Raw genomic sequence first — 14,771 nt, 5'->3', positions numbered from 1 at the left:
CACTCAAACACTTGAGTGACAACATAAATTATCCTGTGTGAGTTGTAAGGCTGGAACACAAAGTCACACTGAGCTCTACCGGGCTCCCGTTAAATAGATTTGAAATGACATTGAATCATTTTATTTTTCTTAGAAGAAACACCCTGCATGTTTCAGGGTCTTCTAGGGCAAACTCTTTGGGGGTCAGGATGGCAGGGATGGTCAGTAGATCCAATTTCTTCTCCCCACTTGACCAGCAGGCAGAATTCTCAAGGACGTTAGCTTGGTGTGCTCGTTCAGCAAATATGTACTTGTAAGTTCCAGCGGAGAAGAAAATGGCTGGAATGAGTGCCAAGAAACTCTGTCATCTGCTGTGCTAATAACCGTAATGCTCAGCACATCACGCTGAGAAAACATCTAGGAGGAACAATTGTCATTATCTTAACCTTCCATGTTGTCCTTATGAGCTGTGTTTTCTAATTAACAGAGAAAGAGGATTGCTGAATGACAAATTCTGCTGGTTCAGGATTCTTCTTCTAATGCTTCAAATCAAATGTATTTGTAACATCGTTTCTCTATGATGCCCAATATTTACAATCGATAAAAATTATGCCCGAAGAATATAAGGTTGAGAAATAAGTCATCGGAAAAGATCATTCACAGCTAACTTGTCTCCTAAGCAAATAAACTTTGAACTGGAAACGTCTAATTTTTCATTAAAATTAAATATATATATATATAAAGAATCTTCATTAAAATTAAATATGCACACATATATAATATAAAATGAGATTTCAATCAATTGTGTTGAGAACTTACTATGTGCAGAGCACTGTACTAAGTGCTTAGGAGAGTAGAGTATAACAGAATTAGCAGAAATGTTCCCTGCCAATAACAACTTTATAGTCTAAAGGGGGAGTCAGAAATTAATATGAAAAAATTTCAGTTCAAAGTTAATATAACTTTCTTACATTTGTATTAATTGTATGAGGCATTTTTCCCTGGAAGATTTGAAGTTCAGAGCACTATTTAATGACGATAATTATGGCATCTGTATTTTAAGCACTTACTTAAAATGCCTAAGGCTGTACTAATTTCTGGGGTAGATAAAAGATCGTGAGATCAGTAGTAGTTGCTGTCCCAGGCTAGGAAAACAGATTACAGAAGATAAATCTGTGATCCATTTTACAGACGAGGGAATCGAGACTCAGGTTTAGGAACTTGCCCAAGGTCACAGCGCAGGAGAGAGGCCAAACTTTAATCAGGGTCTCCTGACTATCAATCCCATTTCCTTTTAATAATGTTGGTATTTGTTAAGCGCTTACTACGTGCAGAGCACTGTTCTAAGCGCTGGGGTAGATACGGGGGAATGAGTTTGTCCCACGTGAGGGTCACAGTCTTCATCCCCATTTTATAGATGAGGGAACTGAGGCACAGAGAAGTGAAGTGACTTGCCCACAGTCACACAGCTGACAAAGGGCAGAGTTGGGATATGAACCCATGACCTCTGACTCCCAAGCCCGGGTTCTTTCCACTGAGTCACGCTGCTTCTCTGAGCTGCTTCTCTTCCTTTTCCATATTTTGATCATTAAAATGAAGTCCATGACATGAATGATGGGGGGAAAATGTCTACACGGCCACAATTGTGTGGTTATTTGCTGTCTACTTCACATTTGGCTGGGTGTGCACAGCTGGAGCAAACAGCATTCATATCAAGTTGGCTTTAATGCACTGTCCAGCAAAAATCAGCCCACACGGTTGGCGGGGACCGCTCAAGGAGATACCAGAGATATGCTATCCGGGCTTAAAGTTATGAATAAGAAAAGGGGCAAACGATAGACCCAGCCATAGCGTATAAGAATCGTCACTTCCCAATCCCCATGGCCGACTGGGTCTCACCCCTGGCTTCTTCCTGGTCAAGAAGCGGACTGATGGGGGTCTGGGCCAAGCATTTCCACTGCTCTGCAAATAAACCTTCCCACTGAATGGACTCAATCAGGGAAGACTCTTGCCTCCACTCTCTAACTTCTCCACATCGCTGCACATAGTAAACGCTCAGTAAATACCATTTATTGATTGATTGTCCAGCCCCTTCTTCACTCTGCTGCCTGACCCCTAGCTCATACCCTTCCTACTGCCTGAACTACAAATCTGCCAGTTTACAGCTCTCCTTATATCATCTTTTCCAGGAGGCTTGCCTTAATCAACTTGTCTTCTCCCCGTCACAACCCCTAACTAACGCCTCAGCATTTATGACCCAACTACATATGTACCCTCATATCTATCCATAGCAGTTATGTTTAAATTGCATCATTGTATCCTACTATGAAAACAGTTATTTATCTACCTAATTTTTCTCTTTCTTTCTTTTCTCTCCCCTGCTAAACTGTAAACTCCTTGAGAATAAGAATCTTGTCTTGAAGTTTATTTACACTAACAAGAAGTTAGTGCTATTACTTTCACACAGTAGGTGATCAGTAATATTGATAATTAAACCTTAAAATTTCATATGTGGGTCCTCCCCTCCACACACACACTGCATCAACAGTTATACATAACAGATGTACATAACATACATAACAATAAGTGTGTATGTCCTTCAGCTTCATCATCTGTAAAATGGGGATAAACATCTGTTTTTCCTCCCTCTTAGTGAGCCTCACGTGAAGCAGGAGCTGTTGTCCGATCTGATTATCTTTTAACTACCCCAGCACCAAATACAGTCCTTGTATTAAGCACTTAATAAATACCATTACTATTGTCATTTCTAATGAAAATGATGATAATAAAAGTAACCGGGAGATTATACAGATGACCGTCCCTCTCCTGTTCTTAGCCAATAACAAAGCTTCTTAGAAAACTGAGCATTGATCGAATACCATAAATCAGTTAATGGTTTTTATTAAGCACTTACTGCATGCAGGGCTTTGAACTAAGGATTTGGGAGAGTACAATAAAGCAGAGTAGGTAGATACATTCCCTGCCCACAGTGAGCTCACAGACCAGAGGGGGATGAAGACATAAATATAAATGTAAATAACTCTCTCCAGTTGGGAGAAACTAATGTGATAATGTTGTTTATTATATTGTTATTGTATTAAGCATTTATTAGGGGTCAACAACCTCTAAGTGCTGGGGTAGATATAAGTTCATTAGGCTGGACAGAGTCCCTGTCTCATAGCGGGACTCACAGTCTTAATAAGAGGGAGTAGTATTTAATCTCTATTTCACACTTGAGAAACTGAGGCACAGAGAAGGTAAGTGACTTGTTCATGGTGACAGAACAAGCAATTGGCAGAGCTAAGATTAGAATAAAAGTCTTCTGACTCCCAGGCCTATGCTTTTTCGACTAGGCCATGCTGCGTCTGGTGGAAATTATATGCTGGAGAAATGTTTTAGTATCTAGTATTTTTTAGCCTGAAGACATATGAGACTACTTTATTCCATACAGTAAAACATAGCTATCCCCAGAGTGTTATTGTTATTTGTATTATCTGATAGTGTTCTTCATTCCCAAGGAGAGCAGTAGAAATTAGGTCTCAGAGTCCCTGTCCTGCAATCCTGAGCTGTGCCCAACATTGGACTGTGAGAATATGGATCTATGTCAGTAGGTTATTTCTAAAAATCTATACTCGGTTTGTATCCTGAGGACAGGGACTCATATTGAGCATTTTCCCCCACCACACCATGTCATCTCACCCAACACCCATTCTGAGTACTTTTATATTTATATTTTTACATCTGTATATATTGGTGATATATAATGATCAGTCTGCTAATTCTTCGTTCATCCTCAATTCTATTTAATAATAATAACGTTGGTATTTGTAAAGCACTTACTATATGCAAAGAACTGTTCTAAGCGCTCGGGTAGATACAGGGTAATCCGGTTGTCCCACGTGAGGTTTACGGTCTTAATCCCCATTTTACAGATGAGGGAAGTGGGGCACAGAGAAGTTAAGTGACTAGCCCACAGTCATCCAGCCGACAAGTGGAAGACACGGGATTCGAACCCACGACCTCTGACTCCCAAGCCTGTGCTCTTTGCACTGAGCCACGCTGCTTCTTTTTTTTTTTTTTTTGATGTTTTGCTTTTAATATGACATTTAAGTGCTTACTCTGTCAAACACTATTCTGTACGCTTGGATAGCTATAGGATATTTATTCATTCAATCTTATTTATTGAGCACTTACTGCGTGCAGAGCAGTGTTCTAAGCTCTTGGAAAGTACAGTTCAGCAATTGGTTAGTTGGGTTGGACAGAATCCCTGTCTCACATGGGACTCTCAGTCTAAGTAGGAGGGAAAAAAGAGAACTGAGACTCAGAGAAGTTATGTGACTTGCCCAAGGTCACGCAGCAAGTGATTGGCAGAGCCAGTAGTAGATTCCAGGTCCTCTGACTCCCAGGCCCATGTTTTTTCCCCTAGGTCATGCTGCTTCTCAGTTCTTCTTCTTCCTTCTGATCCCACAGTGTGAGTAAAATGTATGTCTGTCTCCCCAACCAGATCGCAAGTTCCTCGTCTTTGCTTCAGATGTACTCTCCCAAGTGCTTAGTATACGACTCTGCACACAGTAAGTACCAAATGCCTTTAAAGGATGTAAATTATGAATTTCTCCATCTTGACTCTTCTGTAGATAGGTAACTGCAAATGATTCTCCATCTTTCCTATGGAATTATTTTTTTAGACCAATATTGCTGTAGACGTTTGAAGATGAGTAAAATAGAGACAACGAAAGGTAGCAGCATTTGTATTTTTTACGGCGATATTCTAAGGCTATTGGGTTATCCTTTCAAAGAACTTTGATATTATACATTGAAAAGAAATTTAGACGTACAAAATATTGCATGCAGAATAGTTTAAGCACTGAATCTAGTCCAACATAAATTCGACCAAAGTTTCTTTCCAAATAACAGTGTAGCATTCTGGAAGACTTCTTTTGTATTTGAAGTTGTCACCAAAGACCCCTTAGAAAGCAATTGCTTTGTGTGAAGATGAAAGGAGTTGATGAATGATTTTATTCCCTAGGCTGAGTGACTGATTCTAGGTTAAGTGAGGAAGTGGATGGAAATGTTCTTTTTGAAAATAAGATGTAAACAACCTGCCACATCAGTGTTTTCTCAATAGGGTCTGCTGGGACTTCATTAGGTCTGTAAGTGAGTTTTTCTGGTGACTGAAAAGCTAATGCGACATGAATATAGTCGAAAGATTTCAAGTTGAAAAGCTGAGATGATGCCGCCCCGTCCTATTTCCCATCACTATTGCTGCAGATATATGATTTTATTTGCTCTCTCCTCCCCAAATAAGAAACTGGTTTTATCTGGGGCTTTCACTCAGAAACAGTCCACCCTTGTATGTTTTATTAAATCTCAAATAGTGTATTAATGGGATTTAACTTTTTACTATGGAACCACTCTCATAGGCTCTTCTTCTGTTATGCTACTGACTCAGACCCCCGTCCCCCCCGTCCCCGTTGTCCCTGAAACTTGCATTCTCTTAAAGCTTTATTATCACAACCACTTCCTTTTAATAAATGATGACATGCATGTTTGTAATATAATAGGAAGATGAAATGTAAATGCTTTAAAGACCTGACTTTCAGGCTCTTCCTTGAGTTGATTCTTAAAGTATATCCTCCTTTTTTTTCTCCCCACTCATTACTGTCACTTTGTACTTGTATTTTGGTTTCTAGGCTATTTATGTGCATCATCCATAAATCCTATTTTTTGCTAAACCTTACACTTTATTCATTGAGCTCCTAGTAGATATTCACATTTCCTAGATTATTTCCAGAGCTGTATCTTTTTTCAAAGTAATGGTATACTTCTTGGAACATGTATTACCAGAATATCATTATTTTAAGATTGATTTCATACTTGATCTGCAATTTCCTTGGGCATTCAAAAATCGCTAAAAATTTATTTTCTCATTAGCTGAAGTCTTTATTCAAGAGCAAACCTTTTCCTAGTTGAAAAACTCCAGTGTGGTCTCCCTGTCCTAACAAAAACTTAGATCTATCTCATAGTGTTTGAGGCTGTGTTGCACTGAGTTTTTACGGAGTATCTTCATCTCACTCTGCTTACATATACAATCCAGTTCTCCACACAGCAGTTGCTCTGGGAATCTTTCTATTGTTCAATCTTCCCACAACATTTTTTTGTGTTTTTGTTAAGCCCTTACTACGCACCAAGCTTTGTCCTAAGCACTGAGATAAATACAAGCTAATCAGATTGGAACCAGTCCATGTCCCACATGGGCCTCACAGTCTTAGTCCCCATTTTAAAGAGGAGGTAACCAAGACACGGAGAAGGTGTGGCTTGCCTGAAGTCACACAGCAGACAAGTGGCAGAGCCGGGATTGGAATCCAGGTCCTCTGAGTCCCAGGCCCGTGCTCTATCCACTAGGTCATTAGGGGAATGGTGTCGATCTGCAACATTGTTGGTGTGAGCTTGGAAAACACCCAGAAAAATGCTCTAGATTTTGCAACTTTGGGGGACACCCGTATGGTGTCTGTTCATTACATTGCTTATCTGGCATAAGGCATATAACTTAACATAGCCCTGTTATATGGCATAGAATATTGAATTCCCCTCATCTCAGAGCAGCCAAATATCTGAAGCTATGAGCAACAAAGGGAATACAGCCATGTCCCGGATAAATTAATTCCCAGAATTCACTTTCTGGGAATTAATTTATCAGGGATGTGGCTGTATTCCCTTTTTGCTCATAGTTTCAGATATTTGGCCACTGCTGTCAACAGAACAACAAGGAATCTTCCACAGTGAGGGGGAGGGAGATACTCCCCTCTCTCCCACCACACACACAGACAGTTAATAGTAGTAGTTGATATAACACAGTACATTCTTACCCCACCCTCCCTTTTCCACAAGCTCAGTGACGCGGGTATAGAGAGAGTCTGCTCCTCTCAAGCACTTCGTGAAGACTTGAAGTTACGTTACCGACACGGATGCCTTTTGAAAATTGATCATCGTTCTGTGAGCACAATACTTCAGTCAATCTTTGGTATTTATCGAGAACTGACTGTAAGGTGAACACTGTACTAAGAACTCAGGAGAGTACAAAACAGAATTGGTAGACACTTTCCCTACCCTCAACGAACGTAGTCTTCGCCAGGGCTTATCAGAAAACAAGTGGAAAATAGTAAATATTTAACAATAGTCTTAATATTATTATTATTGTCGTTATTGATCTGAAGCTGGAGTCTTGAAAAAAGCTAGAGGGATTGAATCTCCTGGTGTAAAAATTGAAATATCCCTGATAAACTACCAAAGAGAGAGAAATCATGAGCTAGGGCAACTGGCTCCCACAGAGATCCCAGTGTCATTTTTTCAACTAATCACTCAGTGAATCATATGTATTGAGCGCTTGCTCTGTGCAGAGCACTTGGGGGAGTACGATGCAGTACAGTAAAATGGGTAGACATGTTCCCTACACACAAGGGGCACACAATGAGAAGCAGCGTGGCTCAGTGGCAAGAGCCCGGGCTAGAGGGCATAGGTTTGAATCCCAGCTCTGCCACTTGTCAGTTGTGTGACTGTGGGCAAGTCACTCAACTTCTCTGTGCCTCAGTTACCTCATCTGTAAAATGGGGATTAACTGTGAGCCTCACGTGGGACAACCTGATTACCCTGTATCTCCCCCAGTGCTTAGAACAGTGCTCTACACATAGTAAGCGCTTAACAAATGCCAGTAATGCACATGGGGAGATAGACATTAAAATAAATTATGGCTCAGTACATAAGAGATGAAGGGGTGACTATCAGATGGTTAAAGAGTACAGATCCAAATTCACAGGGGACACAATAGGGAGATGGTGTAGAGGAAAGGAAGGTTTAGCTGGGGAAGGCTTCTTGGAGGAGCTGTGATTTTTCGTAAGGCTTTGATGGTGGAGAGAGTAATGGTCTGTTGTATATGAAAGAGGAGGAAGCCTCAAGCGTGAGGCAGGACGTGGGAGAGGGGCCAGTGATGCGGTAGGTGAGATCAGGGTACCGTAAGCTAGTTGACATTACAGGAGCACAGTGTGCCTACTGGGTTGTAGTTGGAAATGAGCAAGGTAAGTTGGGAGGAGAAAGGAGGAGAGACTTATAAAGCAGTCACTCATTGGCCTTAGCCACCACAGATGGATCCCCTGATTGAATTATCTTACTTTTAATTTCAAGACATGTCTGTTTCCATTGCTTTTCTAATTAGTTCCATGAATTAAGATGTTATGTACTATTGCACCACCCTAAATACGAGCTTATATGAAATAGTTTCTTCCAAAATCATTACCAGTGGTATTGAGTGCTTTCTGTGGGCAGATTATGGGGGTGTTGTGAACTGCCATGTTTATGGATATCATTTTCCATAGACTTAAATGTCATTTTGTTAGTTTATTTGTCCAAAACCAACCCCCAATGTCAATCAGTCGTTCTTATTGAGAACTTATTGACTGTAAGTTTATTATGGGCAGGAAATGTCTGTTATATTGTCCTCTTCCAAGTGCTTAGTACAGTGATCTGCTCTCAGTAAGTGCTCAAATACTGATTGACTGAAGAACGCCCTACAAAGTACTTGGATGAGTACCGTTCAATAGTTGGTAGACATAATCCCTGCACACTAGGAGCTTAAGGTCTGGAGGGGGAGACAGACATTGAAATAAATTGTAGGTGAGGAAAAATGGCAGGGTGAAAGGATATGTATGTAAGCACTGTGGGACCGAAGATGGGGTAAATATCAATAAGTATCAACTTATCCTCTCAGGATCTGCACCTGGGAAGGTTCTAGTACTCTCCCAGACTCGACTATGGGAGGGAGAGTCAAGCAGAGGCCTATCCCTTCCATTCTTAGCTTGGGCAGTGGCTACAAGTCAAAACTCACCTTTGCTGGGCAGCAGCAACACGTGAGAGAGTCGAGGGCGGAGACTCAAGTTTGCTGCGTGGAAGGAGGCAATGGTAAACCACTTCCATATTTTTTCCCAAGAAAACTCTACGGATACACAGCAGCACAATTGCAGATGGAGAGTGGGACGTTCTGGGAAAAGAGGAGACCATGGAGTCACCATGGGTCAGAAACGACTCGACAGATTAAGACAAGCATCAGGTGCTTTAAAGGGTACAGGTCCAAGTGCACAGGTGAAGCGGAAGGGAGAAAAAAATAGGTTGACATGGTCACCCATGGCAGAGATCTCAAGTTCTGCAAAGCCTCCTTCCTGTTTTTCTAATGCAGAGATGTGACTGTCCGATGAGTGAATGCTGGATAATGAATGTGTTATCCAGCAACTACAACTTCACAGACTAAATCAACACCTCCGTGTCACTTTGAATTACCCTTGAGTCGTGATTCCAATACAGAAGTGAGTGTTGTCTTAAAGGTGTGAGTAATGATATATCTTGGAAATGTCCTTGCCCTTTCCTAGGGGAAAGAACAGAAAATACAAGTTTGGAAAGACATCTGTTTTTGTCATGCTTCTGTGCCACTGCAAACCTGCACACTCAGTTGTATATAATCCTCACCGAGGGATTTTTAAGGGACAAACTAAATGAATTGTTGAAATGCTTGGAGTATGTGCTGGTTGTGCCTCAAATCTAGAATATAATTTGCCCCAAGGTTTTCCATTTTGTCCTTTAGCATTGTCGAGGTCTTTAGGATGGGTAATTGAATCTTGGCCATTACCAACATTGTTTAGAGAAACATGGAAGATAATAATAATGTTGGTATTTGTAAAGCACTTACTATGTGCAGAACACTGTTCTAAGCACTGGGGTAGATACAGGGTAATCAGGTTGTCCCACTTGGGGCTCACAGTCTTAATCCCCATTTTACAGATGAGGAAACTGAAGCACAGAGAAGTTAAGCGACTTGCCCACAGTCTCACAGCTGCCAAGTGGCAGAGCTGGGATTTGAACCCATGACCTCTGACTCCCAAGCCCCTATCTTTCCACTGAGCTGCGTTGCTTCTCTACAGAGACGTGGAAGAAGGCAAAAGATTAATACTTGGCTTTAAGCGAGAAGCAGCATGGGTTAGCGGTTAATGCACGGGCCTGGAAGTCAGAAAGACCTGACTCCGCCACTCCACCCCTTGCCTGATGTGTGACCTTGGGCAAGTCACTTCACTTCTCTTTGTTTCAGTAACCAGTTATGAAAAGCATAAAAGCCCCTGGGATGGTAGGTTTCACCACCTCAGTCTTGGGCAAAAGCAGGGAAGTTGGTTTAGCCTTTGGACGACAGCCTCCACAGAGCTCATGATGGTGAGGAGACACCCCCATCAGCTTCAGTCAGCCCCGCCTAATCCCCCAGTTTTCCCCTATGTCTGCTGGGTAACTTTAGTCAAGTCACTTATTGGTCCCTACCTCAGTTTTCTTGCTTTGGAAATGGAGATTAAATACCTCTTCTCCCTTCTTTTTAGGCTGTGAGACCCTTGTGGGACAGACACTATGTCCGATCCAATCACAGTCATCTAGATTGTAATATCCACGTGGGCTGGGGATACGTGTAACAACTCTCTTGTGTTTTACTCTCCCAAGTGCTTGGTACAGTGGTCTGCCCACAGTTAAAATCAATTAATGCCACTGATCATCTTATACCAATCCCAGCACCTAGTCTAATAAGCATTTAACAAACACCAATATTATCATTATCATTATTATCACCCTTTTGATGGTTTTAAAAAGTAGTAGCTAAAATCTACCTCATTAAGAAACTTAAAGATTTTTCTTGTTGTAAACTGTACACTTCCCCTTTTTCAGAATTGCTCATTAACTATATTTTGCTCTCCTTGAGATAGAGGTCTTTCCTTTTATTATTCAAGAAAAGGATCCTCCTGTTGGAAAGAGTATAGTGAGAATTGTCACATCATCTATCATGTCTCCTGACAACATCTGTGTCTTCAAGTCAAAGCTTTTTGCCACTGATTATAGTCGTTTGAGAAGCAAACAATTAATGTCTCACTTCTCTTTCAACGATTACTTACCTTTCAAACTTCGAAGAAAGATGTTTTCTTTAACAGTCAATGGATAAAAAGTTTTCAAAGCCCATTTTTACTGTCTCCTCAGGGACACATGCGTTCCAAGTGTGTAGCTCCTGTCTAGAGAGACCCCAGAGAGTGTTTTTCAAACTTTAAGATCTCGCAAATTGGATGAAGCTGTTTGCCAAATCTGCACAGTGCTTTGCTTTTGTTTTGTTTGGTTTTTTCCCTCTGGAATCGATAAGTATTTAACAATCTTGGGGGTGTGCTGGGGTTTATTCCAGTGACTGTCTCCACCTACCTTGTCAGATTGGCGGTAGAAGTCATAACCCGGGATATTGGAGTCCATGTCGTCAGTCAAAATTCTAAGGGAAAATAAGGATTAAACTCTGAACTCTTTGTGAGCATGGATGGTGCCTACCAACCTTACTGAATTGTACTTCCCTGAGCACGTAGTGCATTGGTCTGTACAGTGTTAGGGCTCAAATTCTGATCAGTAGATTGATTGACCTAGGTTCACTTCCAGTTATAGGGGCCAATAACATTAAGATGGGGCCAATAACATTTAAGATTGTTTTATCATGTGAATTCATATTGGGAGGTGGGACTAAAATGCCAAAAAAAATCTCTATAAATATATAGATATAGATAATTTTTGGAGTTTTAGTGTATATATATATGTGTGTATATATATATATATGTACTCACTGAAAAGATCCCTCATTGTCTCAAATATACAAGCACGCCCATCTCAGTGCCGTCACAAAACACCATTCCAAAGAGGATGAATAAAATTTGTGATCTTCACAAGACAAAAAAGACTAGAGATTGTTCGTTCGCTTGTTAATGGAATTTGATAAGAGCTTATTATGTGCCAGTGCCAGGGATGAGGTGGATGCAAATTAATCAGGTTGGATGGCGAAGTGGATAGAGCATGAGCCTGGGAGTCAGAAGGTCATGGGTTCTAATCAGTGTGGCAAAGTAGGAACAAGGGAGATAGGTCGATAACTGGGAGGGAGGTTGATAAAACAAAGAAGTTGAGGGAAGAAAGAACAAAATGTGAAAAAGGATAGAGGTGGCTCTTTATACCTCCAGGAAATTTTCCAGTCATTTTAGTTTCTGTGCCCTGCCCAGATTGTGCTGAGTGCGGGGATGATTGAAGGGCATTTAAATGAAATGAGAAAACATGAAATTTAAGATCTCCTATAGAATTGAATATGTGGAAAAGTCAGGCTATTTTAGAGAATCTACCAGAAAGAGAGTGAATTCTTCATTTGCTCAAGTTTCCATTTCTGTGTGTGTGTTTTGTGATGACAGTCATCTAAGAATCTTGCCCTGAATTTCTCAGGAAAGGCGAGAACAGGTCAAAGTTTCACAAATTTTAACTGGCAGTACATTTTGAACAAAGCAATTTAACCATTCTTTGATTAAACCCTACCCACCCACTAAATCCTGTCTGTTCTACCTTCGCAAGATAGCTAATATCTGCCCTTTCCTCTCGAACCAAGCTGCTACAGCGTTAATACAATCACTCATCCTATCCCATCTGGATTACGGCAAAGCCTTCATGCTGATCTCCCACCCTCCCGTCTCTCCCCACTCCAGTCCATACTTCACTCTGCAGTAGGAATCACTCTTCTACAGAAAGGATCGGAATACATCAACCTGCTCCTCGAAAAACTCCAGTGGTTGCCCATCCACGTCCTCAAACAAAAACTTGAAAGCTTTATAGTTGGCTTTAAAGCACTCCACCACCTTGACCCCTCCTACCTCACTACTTTTCTTCTACAACCCAGTCTGCACACTTCGCTCCTTCGGGGCTAACCTTCTCATTGTGCCTCCATCTCACCTATCTTGCTGCCGACCCCCTAGCCCGTGTCCTGCCTCTGGCCTGGAACACTCTTCCTCCTCAATTCCAAAAGACAGTCGCTCTTTCCTGCTTCAAAGCCTTATTGAAGACACATCTCTTTTAAAAGGCCTTCCCGGTCTCTGTCCCCTTTTCCTAATCTCCCACTCCCTTTTGTGTCACCCTGAGTTGTCCCCTTTGCTCTCCCCCTGCCCAGGCCCACAGCATTTCTGTACATATCTGTAATTTCTTTATTTGATTGATGTCTGTCTCCCCCTCTCTAGACTGTAAGTTCACTGGGAGCAGAGAATGTGTCTGCTCTGTACCCTCCTAAGCTCTTAGTACAGTACATACAGTAAGCGCTCAGTAAATATGATTGAATCGAGTTGACAATTAATTGTTATGTAGCGAGGTCTAGTGGATAGAGCCCAGGCCTGGGAGTCATGAGGACTCCTCGATTTGTGTTGTGTGTGACCTTGGGCAAGTCACTTCAGTTATCCATAAAATGAAGATTGATACTGTATGCCCCATGTGGGACATCAGTTGTTTCCAACTTGATTAGCTTGTATCTACCCCAGTGCTCAGTACATAGTAAGTGCATAGCAGATACCGTAAAAAAAGATTTAGGAGACTAAAGGAATTATGGTGTGGAAGGAAAGTGGAGTTCCGAATTAGTCTTTAGGGCAGGTCAGACATACTGGAGGTATGAGGTAGAGAAGCAGTGTGGCTCAGTGGAAAAAGCCCGGGCTTGGGAGTCAGAGGTCATGGGTTCGAAACCCAGCTCTGCCACTTCTCAGCTGTGTGACTGTGGGCAAGTCACTTAACTTCTCTGTGCCTCAGTTACCTCATCTGTAAAATGGGGATTAAGACTGTGAGCCTCATGTGGGGCAACCTGATTACCCTGTATCTAGGGGAAGCATTGTGGCTCAGTGGAAAGAGCCTGGGCTTCAGAGTCAGAGGTCATGAGTTCGACTCCCAGCTCTGCCACTTGTCAGCTGTGTGTGTGTGGGCAAGTCACTTGACTTCACTGTGCCTCAGTTACCTCATCTGTAAAATGGGGATTAAGACTGTGAGCCTCACGTGGGGCAACCTGATTACCCTGTATCTACCCCAGCACTTAGAACAGGGCTCTGCACATAGTAAGCGCTTAACAAATACCAACATTATTATTGAATGTAAGCTCTCTTCTGGTTGAGAGTTCTGCAGTGGGCTCTGAACTGGGACTAATGACAAGTAGCTTCAGAAAAACCAACCTTAACCTCAAGGGATTTTGCCAAGGCAGTCACATCAGCTTCCTCACTGATCTTCAGTCTCTACCCTATACAGTGTCTGGCACATAGTGCACTTAAAAAATGCCATAATTACTACTACCCTCTCCAATCCGTACTTGGCTTTGCTGCCTGGATCATTTTTATTTAAAAAAACAAAAAAAATAAATAAGCTTCATCTCTTTCCACTTCTCCAAAATCTCTACTGGTTCCCAGGTCCTCTCTGCATCAAGCAGAAGATCCTGACCATGAGCTTAAGACACTCACTTAGCTTCCTCCCCAATAGTTCTCCCACTACAATCATTTATCATTGAAAAATCTGTCAGATCTAAGAAGCTATAAAGGTTTCCTTAGAGTAATTATTAGGGCTTGAGTTTTGTTGATGTATTCTCAGTACAGTCTTTTGTTCTTGTTCTCTCCCCCGCCGCATTGCTTAAATCCCCTTGCACCTGTTTTCTCCATTTAGAAACTTTTAGAAAAAAGCAATTTCTCTTTGTATGTCGACTGTTCAGCCCATATGTTACCAAATTTAAGCACTGATAAAGGTTTGCCTTGCATTTATAGGAAGAATGCATTTCGATAATAAACACTGTGTTACCCTGAAATCCCATTTTACATTCATTTCTTTGGTTTAAGAAGATATTAAGGCCAATAGTGACTTACAACCTAAGAACTATTGAAACTAAAAATTGTAGTTTACGCAGATGTTCTGCA

This window comes from Ornithorhynchus anatinus, chromosome 12, assembly GCF_004115215.2.
Source record: "Ornithorhynchus anatinus isolate Pmale09 chromosome 12, mOrnAna1.pri.v4, whole genome shotgun sequence".
In the NCBI taxonomy this organism is placed as follows: domain Eukaryota; kingdom Metazoa; phylum Chordata; class Mammalia; order Monotremata; family Ornithorhynchidae; genus Ornithorhynchus; species Ornithorhynchus anatinus.
This window is presented reverse-complemented; position numbering follows the sequence as displayed.